At 41.0% G+C, this 13956-nt stretch overlaps 1 protein-coding gene across 4 annotated transcripts in view; it reads right to left on the bottom strand.

The window, feature by feature from the left end:
* The window catches only part of MBOAT1 (membrane bound O-acyltransferase domain containing 1), a 102899-nt gene that overhangs the window by 71525 nt on the left and 17418 nt on the right, over positions 1-13956 (bottom strand). Inside the window, exon 1 of one of the 4 annotated variants that reach the window (XM_025044904.1) lies at positions 6664-6765. The exons of the other annotated variants lie outside the window; for them this stretch is intronic. The gene's annotated coding sequence lies outside the window, so the exon portion shown is untranslated. Of the gene's footprint in view, positions 1-6663; positions 6766-13956 lie in introns of those variants that run through there. 4 annotated transcript variants of the gene reach the window in all.

Here is a 13956-nt window from a genome sequence, read left to right as displayed (position 1 = left end):
AAGGACAGCAGCATATGAAAGTGGTTTAGCTTCCCTGGACGGACTCTGTGAAGAAAAGGAAAGATCTCACCTACGTCACACAAAATAAGAAATGTGCGGTCTCTGAGTAATAGATACTAGTATTTACTAGACCTCTGCTCCCATAAAATAAAAAACTTCTGAATGTTAATCTACAATTTAAATCTTAAAATTCTATAAAATAATCATAGAGGTTAAAACAGATTTTTAAAAATACCACAATTTAATGGAAACATTTCATCAGAAATGACCGATGACTCATTTTGGAAAATACCTGAAATAGAGTCAAAATACATGAGGCTTTTGTGGATAAGAAGACACAAAAAGAGATTTAAAATTTTGTTTGACTTAGCAAGAGAGAGACCAGAAATCAGACACCTTTTAAAATCTGAGTTCTGCATGCAGAGTTAGTCAGTGCTGGTAAATATTTAGGTTAAAGTACAGAGAAAGGATAAAGAAAAAAATGTTGGAGAAGGGAAATAAACGAGAAGGGAGAAGACAAAAAGGATATGGTAACAGTTGCTTCTTACAAAACTAGTATAAAACTCAGATGAAGTCTCAGAATTGACAGCAGAGCATAAATGATAAAAGCTCTTGACAAAGTCTAATTTTTTTCCAATAGAACGTGACATAAACTCAGCGACTCATTAATCTTTGATCCCTGGCACCTAGCACAGTGCCTAGCAGACAGTATTTAATCTCTGCAGATGAATGTATGGGAAAAGGCGTAAAGATGAAAGCTTAAGAAAATCCAAGAGAAAAAGAGTACTAAGTCAGTCACAATAGGTGTTAGCATCCACAATTGATGGTTCCAAAGAATGACCCCAACTGGTTCCTCTTCTTTATTTACAGCAAGTACATGCAATGCGAGTAAAGGTAACTTTATACTCAGGCTTTACAGACTGAAAGGCTGATTTTCCTTTGTTCTTTAGAGTTGAAAAATGAAGGTATATATAACCTGATTTTCTCACCACTCCACTCACCTCTTCTTAGCATCCAAGGAGCCAGTCCTACACAACTACAGTGTGGACCAGGCTGAGGAGCATTGGCTCCTTCTCCATCCTGTGGGTCAAGGTCCACAGGCTACCTGGCTGGCCTCTATAACCTTGGGCCAGCCGCTTCCTGGGGCCTCTGGACTCAAATGAAAAACAGGATTAATAATAACTGTCAAGTCTTTTACAAAGGTTAGCATGTTTTTGTAAAACAAAGGGTTTGAAGAAAACTTAAAAATGATAGCACAGTAAACAAATCTGTGACAGTTCTAATTGCGATTCTTGTCATACATTTCGGAATCATCATGGTCCAAGAAAAATGTATACAGACAACAAAAACATACCAATGGACCCTCTGTCCACCCTCCAGGTGGTGAGGTTGTATTTGTTCTTGTCTCAGAGTGAAAACTGAGCCCCATAATATGGTTATTAGTTCGTTAGTATGCTCTAATGGGAAAAATTGAGACATCTAATGGCAAAAAAAACATCAGGTGTCCAGGTGGCCAAGCAACACTGCTCAACTCCAGGCAGCCACTCCTGGAGTCACACACAGCACAACCTGTGTGCAATAGTGTGGGGGCCATAGGAAGGAATAGGGGCCCAAGAAAGAAGCTGCTTCTTTTGAGTAGCTTGAAGAAAACATGAGAGCTTGAAAACAGTTCCGCTGATGAGATTTGCAATGAATAAAAATTTATATCAAGTAACCAATTATGGAGAGGAATTTTCAAAGCAAAAAGTTAGTTACCATTTCTTAAATTCTTTTAATTTCAACTTTCATGTCTGACATTAGGGGTACATGCCAGAAGAGGGGCAGTGACATCCATGAGAGGCAAATTAACTCACCCTGGAGATATCATTTAATAAGACAGTCAAGAAAGAGAGTTCACTGTTTGGAAAGTTCTAAATGCAGAATGAAGACTTCTGTGGGCAAGCAGAGGAAACAGAGAGAAGCATCAGAAACATATTCCTTCTCCTAAAGGCTGGTCCCTTTTAAGAGCCCACAAAAACATTTATTTTTAATGAATAAAAATAATATAGCCAAAAAAGCCCAAGGAGGGCAATTACCTTTAGCACAGACACTGCTTCTTCCTAAGTGTAAATTTTAAGCTTGGGTTCTTAAAAGAAATTTGTATTTTTCTCTTCAAGAGAAATTCAAGAAAATAATATTATCTGTTGAAAAAGATATATATAATTGCAACACATATCAAGTAGTCCAATAGCATCGTAAGGGTTGTCTGCAAAGCAATATTTAGAGCTTGATGGTGAGAGAGTGTGCATTTTTGGTTCAGTTTGTTTTAGAATTAATATAGCACAGTGTGGTAGTTAAAAGCACAGAATCTGGAGTCTGCATGAATCCAAATCTTGGACCCACCCACTAACTTACCTTCTTCATCTATAAAAGATGTAAGCCCTTAGGGTGGTTGTAAGGCTTAATTAATATATGTAAAATATTAATATTTAGAATATTAATTAGTGCCGGCAAAGAACTCTTTAGGTATTTGTTATTATCATATTATAAATTATTTTTATGTCAGAAACAGCTCATTTTTTTTTTTAAAGCTGAGGCTTTACACAGTTCCAAAGTAAGACCAAGAGGAAACTGTGTCATTTAGTATCAGTTTTTACTCCATTTCAAAGATAACAAAGCGGTCTAGCCTCATAAAGATGGGTAGAACTAAGTTGTTTACAAAGCTATTTCATACATATTAGAAATGCTAACATTTTTTTAACTGTCTAACCTACCACAGTCACCACCTGGATGAAAACATTAATAAAGACTCTAATTGTTGGCGTTTCAACAATAACACAGGCTTGTGCTTAGTCACCTTTACCCGTGAGTTACTTTTATCTTCGGGAAGTTATTATATTAAGCAGCAAACACAAGGGCTTTGGGGATGCTATAATAACAAATATGTCTATTAAAAATTCACAAAAATATGCAGATATGGACAATAAAGTGAGGCACAGCACTGTGATTTCTTGCGAAACTTGGCAACTGCTTCTGAGGTATTATTATCCTAAAATGTCTATTTTCTCTAAAGCTTTATGTTTATTTTCTTACTTTTGTTTCTCCCCCAAAGCTCAGCCTGTCTGTCGCCATCTCTCATTTCCCCCCTCTCCTTTATTCTGACTCCAGTTTCTCTAAACCCTGATGGCAGAATGAATGGCAACTGGGCAGATTAGCTCGCATCGAGTGTCACTCTCAAGACTCTCTGCCTAAAAGGTTATCTAATGAGCCATTGAGCATTAAAGCTACTCTATCTCAATGTGGAGGGAAAAGTCCTTTGGGTTTTTTTATGTAATTCCTTAGTCCTAAAGAGTATATAATTTAATTTTTTCAATATGTAAGCTTTAAAAGAAAAAAAAAATCTACTCAACCCAGAACCCCACTAAGTCAAGATGCAACTTCCTTTCTCTTACTGTTTTTTTTTCTTTCTGTATTACATTGGAATTGGACCATTCCCCCAGTACCAGGCAGAAGTTACTCTCTGATGCAACTAGTTCCCGGGGCTCTAAATTCTATGAGAAGAGGAGGAGGCAGAGGGGCACCTATACATAATGGAAAAGGAAAGTCCCTATAATTAGTACATAATGCGCACATAGTCCTGACTTGTTTATTCAATGAATGAACATCTCGGCCACCCCACACGACACCATTTCCCTTTACAGCAAAAATAGGCTTCCTATGACTACTTCCTACTATGATGATTCCATCTTGCAATTGTATCAAGTAGCTAATGCCACAGAAATATACCAGTGAGAGAAAAGTATTATGGAATTCTGGGAAATAAATATTTAAAAATTAATAGTTGTTCTTTTAGATGTGATGGGCCTTCCAAGAATACCTGGAGTCGAAGTGAAGACATCTATTCCCTAATCCAGGACCAGACACTGACTAGCTCTCTGACAGGCTCAATGTGGGCTGTCGGTCAACATCTATTATGAATTAGACATCAGCCAACTCATCTAGCCCCTGAGGGCCTAAGCTTTATAACTGGGGAAAGCAGGAGCCCCTATCAACGATCCATAGGACCTTTTCTAATCCAAAAATTCTTATAAATGTTTTTAATGCTTTGGCTGAGAGAAAGTGACTGAGCCTAGGGGAGCAAGCAAACTGCCATTGGACAGCTAATGATTAACTGATTCACTTGATATAAAGTCACTGACGATGCCACAGACAGCATAGGAAGTAAATATACAGTACTGGCAGCAATATAATGGAAGGAGCTCGGCTATCCCACCATATGGCCACTCTTCCTCAAAGTTCAGCTCACCAAACATACACTGGGTATCTAGTCGTGTCAAGGACTTGCCAAGAATTTTTAAAAAATAAATAAATAAATAAAAAATAAAACAATACTTTCCATCAAAGAACTGGGAAAAAGAAAGCACTGAATCTCTGCCTTCCTTCAGTGACCCTGCAACTGGCCTTTGCCAGACGTCTGTACCCGCCGCACATTGCCTTGTTCCCTAAGTGTCTGCGTACAGGTCACCTCCATTACTAGACTGTATTTTCCTTGACGAGAGAAACCCTCCCAGCTATGCGTGGCCCAGAAAGTAAACAATTCTTGGGTTCTTTTCAACAAACCTCTGAGGTAGGATGGTGTACTCCGACCTGCTTTAATTCCCCCCTCATTCCTTTTTCCAACTACTTCCAATACCGTTGCTCTTACCTCTTGCCATTTTCATATGTTCCCCAAGTTCCTGCCCATCTTTCCCCACACTGGCCCTGCCATTTTCCATCTTTTGCTCATCCTGCCACTTCCCGAGGCCTCCCAACTGTGGACTCTAAGACATGGCCAGCTAACTTCAATAAACACACGTGGCCCTTGGATCGCTGACACCCCACTCTCTGACCCTCAAAGAATCAACTGCTTTGATTTTTTGCTGACTAAACTCAAGGGTTGTCTGCTTAGTGAATCTGCCAACAAAATTTCACTTTGAACTGCCCTGAACATTATTTGAATTTCTGGCCTTTAAATATGACACTCAGTCTCCTTTTTACCACTTAATGAATACCAACTATTTGTTACTCTTCTTTTAATTTAAAAACATACCATCATCCATGGACAAGTGAATTAATGAAAACTTTCATTTCATCAGTGACATCTCTTATGTAAACTTGTAAAACGTTTTCAAATTGGAGGTACATAAAGCCTTAATTAGAACTTAAAATTTAAGAATTAAAGAAAGTTAAATGATCAGACAACAGTTTAACGAGACATATAGTTAAAATAGAAATAGTAGCAAATGATTACCTAGAACCAATCGGTTTTAGGCAGTGCTAACGACAGGCTAAAAATAGAAACCAGATGCTTTAATCTTCTCAGCTGCCAAAGTACTTGCCTGTTGAGGGCATTTCTTGTCTGGGTGGCTGCAATGTGGAGTGATGAATTATAAATGACACTCTGGCCACAAAAGAGGCCACATTGGCCACTGCGATGGTGACACCTCCACCAAGTACCACCACAAGACAAGGGTGGTCAGAGCCACTCAATAAGGGTTAGAACCATCTCAGGGGGAGGAGGAAGCACTACATCTTGGGCCACTTCAATGCCTGCTGTGACTTCCCCTTTCTTCTCCTTTTTAAAATTTCTTGTCTTCCCCCTTCTTATTACCATCACTCTTCTGCCCTCTCCTTCATCCTGCTGCCACTTTATTCTATTTTTCCCTGCTGGCCTTTTCTCTCCATCCAGTTTTCTTCTCTCTTGAACTCTAAAGTGGATGAAAAGTAGTCACTTAAATTTATTCAGTTAAATAAGTATTCCCAGAAAGCTTGAGTTCAGGCATGTGCTACAGGAAATATATGGACAAAAACGACAGGCACTTTGGTGCCCACCCACCTTGTAGAGAAAGGGGTGAAGCAAGCACAACAGACTGCTAAACACGGGGCATCCTCGGTCCTCACATGCGGGAGACAGGAACTCATGGGCATCCAGAGAAGAGAGCTCACGGCTGTATGGGGACCACATGATAAAGGATCATCCTAGATGGAAACTGTGCTTCCTCTATGGAGCATAACTAAGGTCTGTATATTTATGATCTAGTACCTCAGATGACAGAGAGTATTTTACACCTACAGTAAACTTAAGGAAGGGACAGCAGCACACACATTTTCTCATAGGCGGCCTGGGCTTTGGAGCCAGGGGAACTTGGGTTTATGTTCCTTCTCTCCTACACAGATCTGGATGACCCTGGACAAATTACTCAAATTCCTCAGTTATAAAGTGGGAGCACAGTGCCCACTTCCAAAGTTGTTAGGAGAATTTGAGTAATGCCTGGTTACTCAAACAAAAGGTTACTCAAACTTAACAAGCTATTAACCTTTCCTCCTGGATCCACATAGTCAAGGACTTCTCATCTCTGGAACACTGGGAAGAAACTCTCCTCCATGTTCTCTCCCTCCTCACTCAGTCTGCCCGATTAAAGCTATGACTGACATCGGAATGACCCTTCCTTCCTCCAGAGGAAGGGAGCAACGTGTTGCGGGTCCAAAATATGGCCTTCTCTCCTGACATGCCTGCCCAAAGGCTGCTGGGTCTCCCCCGCCCTTCCCCCAACAGGGGGCAACCCTGGAGGCAGCACTGTGAGGCTGCTCCACCTCCCACAGCTGGATATAAATCAGCTCAATTCAGGTGGCAGGAGCTCCTACCTTAGCCCCGGGTCCGAATCGCCATCTCTGTTTTTAGCTTTCCCAGTATGAGAGCTCACATCTGGAACCCTAGCTGAGACCAGTGCATATTTCTCAATTGATTCACTCACTGAGTCATAGGAGGGAATGAAAATGGAGCCCTCAAACTCTGACAGTTATTATTATAACTATGAAAAATGATGGAGAATTTTCCACTGAGTGAGGAAAATTCAGAAAACACAATGGAAAGGATTGGTATTACATTTATAAAAAGAACAAGTTGACATACAGTGCTCTTCAGACATTAAAACTCTCCTCACCTTCTCTCTCATTCTTCTCCAGAGAGGCGAGGCTATGACTAGGGCCAAAGAGAATTCTCTGTCCTGGGCTCTCTTTTGTTCCTCTCTCACTCAAGGTACCTGGTAGGCTAGCCTGTCCTCAAGGCTGGAAGGTGACTAAAATAAACTGTAATCTAACCCATGGCACTATGATCTACCTGGAAAAGATGTCTTAACAGAAAAGGGGGGATCCGCAAGGATTCTATCAAAGAAAAAAAAAAAGTTGACAATGTGAGCACCTACTCTAAAGATGAACGGGTGCCACAACCAGTTGACCCAGGTACAGCCAGCTGTATGATGCAACGAGGTCCATCTGACCAGCATGGTTCAATCACAGTGACCATGACGCCCACCCAGCTGACTCCCTTTACTTCCGATTAGACTTTGAATTAGCAGGGAAAGTCTCCTTTATGAGATATAAATGGAATGACTACCCAACAATAGTATTTCCATCCTGCCTATCAGTTGTATTAGTCACAGTGAATGAATAAAGTGACATTCTGTTTGGCTGGCGTCCATTCCTGAGCCCCATCCAGTGGAAGTCCACTGACAAAAATCAAGACTCCAGACTAATCAGCAAAGCTAAGAACAGGACCCTGAACAGTTGCGACTCTACCAAGTTATTGCTGTCAACAAGGCCCTGCCCAAAAGGCTTACCACCCAGCTCCGAAATCTTTGACATCATTTCCCCTTAGGTTGAACAGTATCTTAGCAATCCAGGGGTCTCAAGCCAGTAACTCACAGAAAGATAGGCAGGAAGAAGCAGAGATCCAGTGTCAGGCCCACTCACGAAGGGAGTACATGGGAGACCATGCAAATGCTGGTGCTGCTGAGGAAATCCAGCCTGGCTGGCAAAGCCAGCTCCGATGATCACAGTGTCCCTGGCCACTGAGCAGATGGTGAGGGTGGGGGACAGGAGGAGGACAGGACACGGTCTGTGGTGATGCCATTGACAACAGATGGGGAAAGAATAGTTGATGAAAACCTGGAGTAGGCTAGACCATACCGGAAGCCCACACTGACAGGCAGGTGGACGAGGGTGCGCAATTACCCTCGGAGAGCAGGACCCCAATCACTAAGCAATGGCTGAGAGGCCTCAATCTCTGGAAGGAGGACTAGCCCCTGTATGTCTAGAAACACCCCAAATTTTCTGATAAACAATCGTGTGTACTTCCTCAAACCATCCTCCACTGAATGAACTAAGGAGAACACAATCCAGTCATGTCTCTTCCAGGCTTAAAGCCCTTCAGCTCCACCCCCACCCCCTGCCATCCTCCCACCCCCACCCCCTACCTATCACCCTTCTCTCAGAAACTGGCTCCTCATTCCCACACCTGGACACACATACACACTGGCCTAGGCATCTGCCCCGTGTGACCACTGTTCCACCTATACATTTTATTTGCCACACATTAATTGCAATTATTTTGCATGTGTACGTGTGTCTGCATTCTAAGTTTGAGTTCTCTGTATGCAGGGAACGAGTTTTACTCATCTTTGTAAGCCTAGCACCCAGAACAGTGCCCAACGCATGATAATAAAAATTAACTTCATTCTCTATGATCCAAGCATTCTATAGTTTTTCATTTCATCCTCTTAACAAACCTATGAGGCAGGTATTATTATTTCCACTTAACAGATGAAAAGACTAAACCTCAGAGTTAGTGACTTGCCCAAGGCCTTGCAGGTATTTAACACCAGCTCTGCCTGACTGTCTGCGCGTAAGTACTGCTTCGCATGAATAGACCACCGGAAGGATGGAAATGGGGGTAAGAGGACTGGAATTTGCTGAAAGTTTCAGTTATGTCTTTATCTGCAGGTATTCCATCTTTTTTGTCCCCCTGGAAACAAGGCTGGGACTTTTCAATGTGATTGTGGGCATTTCCACACATCCTAAAAATTTTCTTTCCAGCTTTATTGAGATACAATTGACCTATAAACATTTGTGTAAGTTTAAGGTTACAATGTGGCATATATATTGTGAAATGATTACCACAACAGGGTTAACATATCCATCACCTCCCATAGTTAACTTTATTTTTTGTGTTCATACGTATAAGATCTACTCTCAGCAACTTTCAAGTATATAATATAGTATTGCTAACTAAGTCATCGTGCTGTACATTAGATTCCCAGAGCTTATTTATTCTATAACTCGAAGTTTCTACCATCTGACCAACATCTCCCCATCCCTCCCCTCCCCCCAACACACACACCCTAGTAACCAACATTCTACTTTTCATTTCTGAGTTTGGCTTTTCTAGAATCCACATATAAGTGAGATCATATTGTATCGTGTTTCTCTATCCAACTTATTACACTCAGGATAATACTCCCAAGGTTCATTTGTATTGTCACAAATGGCAGGATATCTTTTTTATTCTGGCTGAATAATATCCCACTGTGTGTGTGTCTGTGTGTGTGTCTCATATTTTCTATATCCACTCTCCATCAAAGAGCATAAATACTCTATTGTATGAAGGTTTGAGGTGTGAACATCCTTTAGGGACTTGAATAACACTGCAATAAACATGGGGGTGTAGACATCTCTTGGAGACAGTGATTTGATTCATTGTGTGTGTGTGTGTGTGTGTGTGTGTGTGTGTGTGTAGTGGAATTGCTGAATCATATGGTAGTTCTGATTTTAGTTTGTGAGGAAACTCCATGTCAGTTTCCATAATGACTGTACCAACAAGTAGTCCACTTTCAACAATGTTCCTGGCATACCCATTTCCTGTGTCCTCTCTCTCTAGGTCCAAGCACTTAAAAACTCATGTGTCTTGCATTTCATCACACTTCCTAAAGCCCAGGGTGAAGAAATGAGAAACAGAAATAGAAGTGATAGTGTGACCCTGTGTAATGGGTAAGAACTTGCTGTTTGAAGCAAGTTTATTGGGCAAGTCTTCCCTGAGGGTTTCTGGGTCTAAATGTGGAGAGTCAACAAGGTCAGCCTGAAATGCCATTTCTTTGGAGCAGAGCCCTAGGGAGCCTTTGAAGAAGAAGCACAAATAGAATATTCTATCAAAGGCACACCTTGAACAAGTAAAAGGGCAAAAACTATATGGGTGTCTGGGGCTTAGGAAAACCACATGAGAAAGAAAATATCTACTTCTGAAAGTAAATAAATTAACCAGAAATTCAGAAGAAAAACCACAGAGCCTTGGGTCAATCCCAATGATCAATTTCTAGTTAATTTAACACGTTCCAAACTCTGACATGTGGAAAGCAAAGCATAAGCCAGTCAGCTTTAGGCAAAACCTGCAGCCTGTAAATACAATCATAAAACTATTTACCGAGTTGGCTGGAAACATTTATTTCAAACATCTTCAGGATAAAAATAACCTTCTATGTTTATTCCTCTAAAACATATTTGACTACCACAACTTGCTCATTCAGATATTAATATTAAATCCTCTTGAGGACATGAGAGAAGATTCCTAGGCTGCCTAAGATGTTTAAACAACAACAGTGGCAACTCCGTTTGTTCTAACCATTTAATTCTAAAGTCTCGCCTTCTTACCATGGCCACATTTTATTACTTCTGAAGATCTGAGCAAAGTAGTAAGCAAAGTGCCATAGTGGAAAAAGCATGGACTCTGCTGTCAGACAGCCAGTGTACCACTGGCTACCTGGGTGGCCCTGAACAAGTGATCTAATCTCGACAAGCCTGGATCTTGTCTGTAAAATGTGAAGGGAATAAGATTGTTATGATAATTCTGAAAATTCCATAAGAAAATATGTGTAACACATCTAGCACAAGCATCTAGATGGCTCTTCCACATGTACTTAGTGGGAAGTGTTCTCCAGGGCAAGTTTCTACTATAGTCCCAAAGAGCTCAGCTCCCTTTCTTCTTCCCACTTCTTCCCCTGTGAAAATAGATCTAAATTCTTAGTTTACAAATTTAAAACAATTTGTGAAACCAGGAGAAATTCAACAATATTTTCAACAAAGAAGAGAAAGAATAAAAGAGAGTCACATCACTAAGAGACCCCTGGATTAATTAATATGAAAGAGAAGTAGAATAATAATAATTTCCTTTGGTCGGGTCAAGAAAGGAAGAAACTTTCAACAGAGCAGTGGTTTTCTACCGACGTTTAAAAGCACAATGGAAACACTCCACGGGGCATCACAAGAGGCAGCCCTGTGAACTGGAATGGCACCCAGAGAAAAGGATTCCAGGGTGCTCGGGACATGCCTCGGTCTTCATTGGAACAACACATGGTAGGCTAAGAAAGCATGACAAACAACAAAACACGTACCCACACAAACCAAGGCTGACTCAGTCTTGGAAATAGCAAGTAGCCTAATCTACATGAGAGACTTGAAATTCCCAAGTGAGCAAAAATTTAGATCAAGTCCCTAAAGGATGTTCAAACCTTCACACAATCCTTAGAGTATTTATGCTCTAGAAAGTCATGGTTCCTGTTAAAGACCCCCGAGCATATCCCAGGCAGCTTGTGAGGGCAGATGGAGTCTTTAGACTTTCTAAGAGTCTTAGACTGAGACTTCTTAGGAAATTCTGAGTGAGAAAGATTAGGGCTGAGTCCTAGGAATCCCTATGTTGAAACAGCTGCCCAGGTGATTGTGCCAGTCACAGAGTGCTTTGAGGCACCTTAGGTCCTTCAGACATGTTGAGCTCATCCCACCCTTTTGATCATTCTCATCTACTTGGCTCTTTCTGAAGAAAAAACACGAGTAAATTAATTTTCCCATTTTCACAGGCAGTCTTCGGTTGAATGACAAACCAAAGTCAATGCTATATAGCAGGAGCACCCCACATTTCTTCCGGTCTCTACCATGAAGTGAATTGGGCCCACCCCCATCCTTCAGGGTGGAGAGGGGACCTTCTCCAGATGTCCTCAGTTGATCAAGTGCCGGATCCCATCCCCTCACATTTAATCCATTCTGAACCAACAAGTCTCTGTCAGATTCTTCTCCAGGGTTTTGTGATTTCTTCATTTCTGTCTTCAAATATTGACAACTACCATCTATCTTTAAAAACAAAAACAAACCTCCCCATGGCCCTGCCTGCCATTGCCTCTTGTCTCTCTTCTTTGAAGTCATCAGATTTCTCTTGTGAGCTGTCTATGCTATGCCCATTTCCCCCTACCTCATTCTCTCCTACTAAACTCTGCAGTTTGCCCTCTTCACCACTTTTCTAAAACTGCCTTCTCCACCATCCCCAGAAACTATTTTTTCAAAAAATTTCAACCCCCTTCCTCCATTCAGGGCCCTGAAACATCTCAACCACCCCATTTCGATGCTCATACTCTAAATTATCTTTCTAATGCTGCCCTCTCTTTGGGCTCCTCCAAGCACACTCAACAGGGAGTGTTCACCAGGGCAGTCTCTGCTGTGGTCTCTGCTCATCTCCTCCCTAAGTTCATTTCTTTTCTATCCACCCCCAAATGCAGATGATTTCCAAAACTCCATTTCCTCAACTCTCTGATCTCTTAAGTCTCATACTGCCTTCTGGGCATTTTTTTTTTTTTTTTAAATCCTGCTCAAGCAGATGTCATTATTTCATCTCCTTAGTCAACCTGTTTCTAGTTTCCCCATTCCTGTCAAAGTCCCTTTTGCCAAGATATTCAGGATGCCAAGTTTGTAAAACTCTATCTTCTCTCTCTTCTTATACCTCCTTCCGCAACTCTATTGGCTTTCAGACTGGGATGGCCCCAGACCACCTGATAGTTTGTACGAGTACTTCTACCTTTAGGTCTTGAAGTTCTTTCAAGTTTTTAAATACCAAAATACCATGTTAATTTTTAAAAAATACGGATGTGAAAATCAAAAAGTTAAAGTTTTCTTCATGCTCCCCAGTAATTTGGGTAATTGTTAAAAGGGTTAAGGCCACTGTGACTGCTAGCTACACTTTGGTATCATTCCATAACTAGATAAATAGATAGAGCATTTTTTTAATTTAAATAGGAGCATAATATACACATTGTTCTGCAATATGCTCTTTTACTCAATATGATTTACATCTTTCAACTGATCTCATTTTCTCTAATACCTGTATATGATTCCATAGCTTGAATTTACCACAATTTAATCTAACGATTCCTCTACTGCTTAACATTTAGGGATCTTTCTATCTTTAAATGCTCATTAAGAAAGGCTGCTCTTTAAACCACTGACCTATTTGTCAGTTAATACTAAAATAACAATCGCTGTGGACTGGCTGTTGCAGGAAGCGACACCCAATGGAGGAATTTGGATGCTCAGACAAATTTGTTAGAGGAAGGAGAATTTATTGCCAGCAGAGCACGTGGGGCTTAACAACACCAAAGCATGAATTCCCCTTGGTTAGATTTCTTACAGCTTATATACCTCTGCAGTGTCCTGTGATTCCTTTGTCTGAGGTTCTACGTGCACCTCCTGACTCAGAATGGGGAGGGGGAGTTTCGGGTCGGGGCTGCAAGTGGGTAGGAATTCCAGGACCACCAGTCCTATCTATTTACAGATCGTTTCTCTTGTAGGTGTGACAAGAGTTTCCAGAAGGCCATTCAGAGATCCGTAGGATGTAGTTAATCTATAACTGAATGTATCGGTCATTTCTGTAAGCCTTTCCCTTTGCATTTCTCAGATGCCTCCTCTCCTATGGCTGTTAGATGAGGAACAGAACTCAAGGCACAGGTAGGGACATCAGGAAGGAAGAGGGTCATTGGGAATCATTACCATACAGCTTCTACTTGAAAACCGCCAGGGATGGGGTACTCATGAGCTGCAAGGGTGACCAATTCTTTTATCTCCAAAACTCTCATCAATAAGGAACTTTATAATGGATTGAAACCTATTTCCCTAAAGTTTCTGTCTGTTGAGGACACAGCATAATTATACTCTTCAAATATCTGAAAACTATCATAGTATCTCTAAAGCTTTTCTTAAGTTAAACACTTCCTCTTCCTTCAACAATTTCTCCTTCTATACACTAGGTTCAAGGCTGCATACTTTACTGTTCACCTTCTTTCAGCT

The sequence above is a fragment of the Pteropus alecto genome, unplaced genomic scaffold (assembly GCF_000325575.1).
Source record: "Pteropus alecto unplaced genomic scaffold, ASM32557v1 scaffold121, whole genome shotgun sequence".
Classification (NCBI taxonomy): Eukaryota; Metazoa; Chordata; class Mammalia; order Chiroptera; family Pteropodidae; genus Pteropus; species Pteropus alecto.
This window is presented reverse-complemented; position numbering and strand designations above follow the sequence as displayed.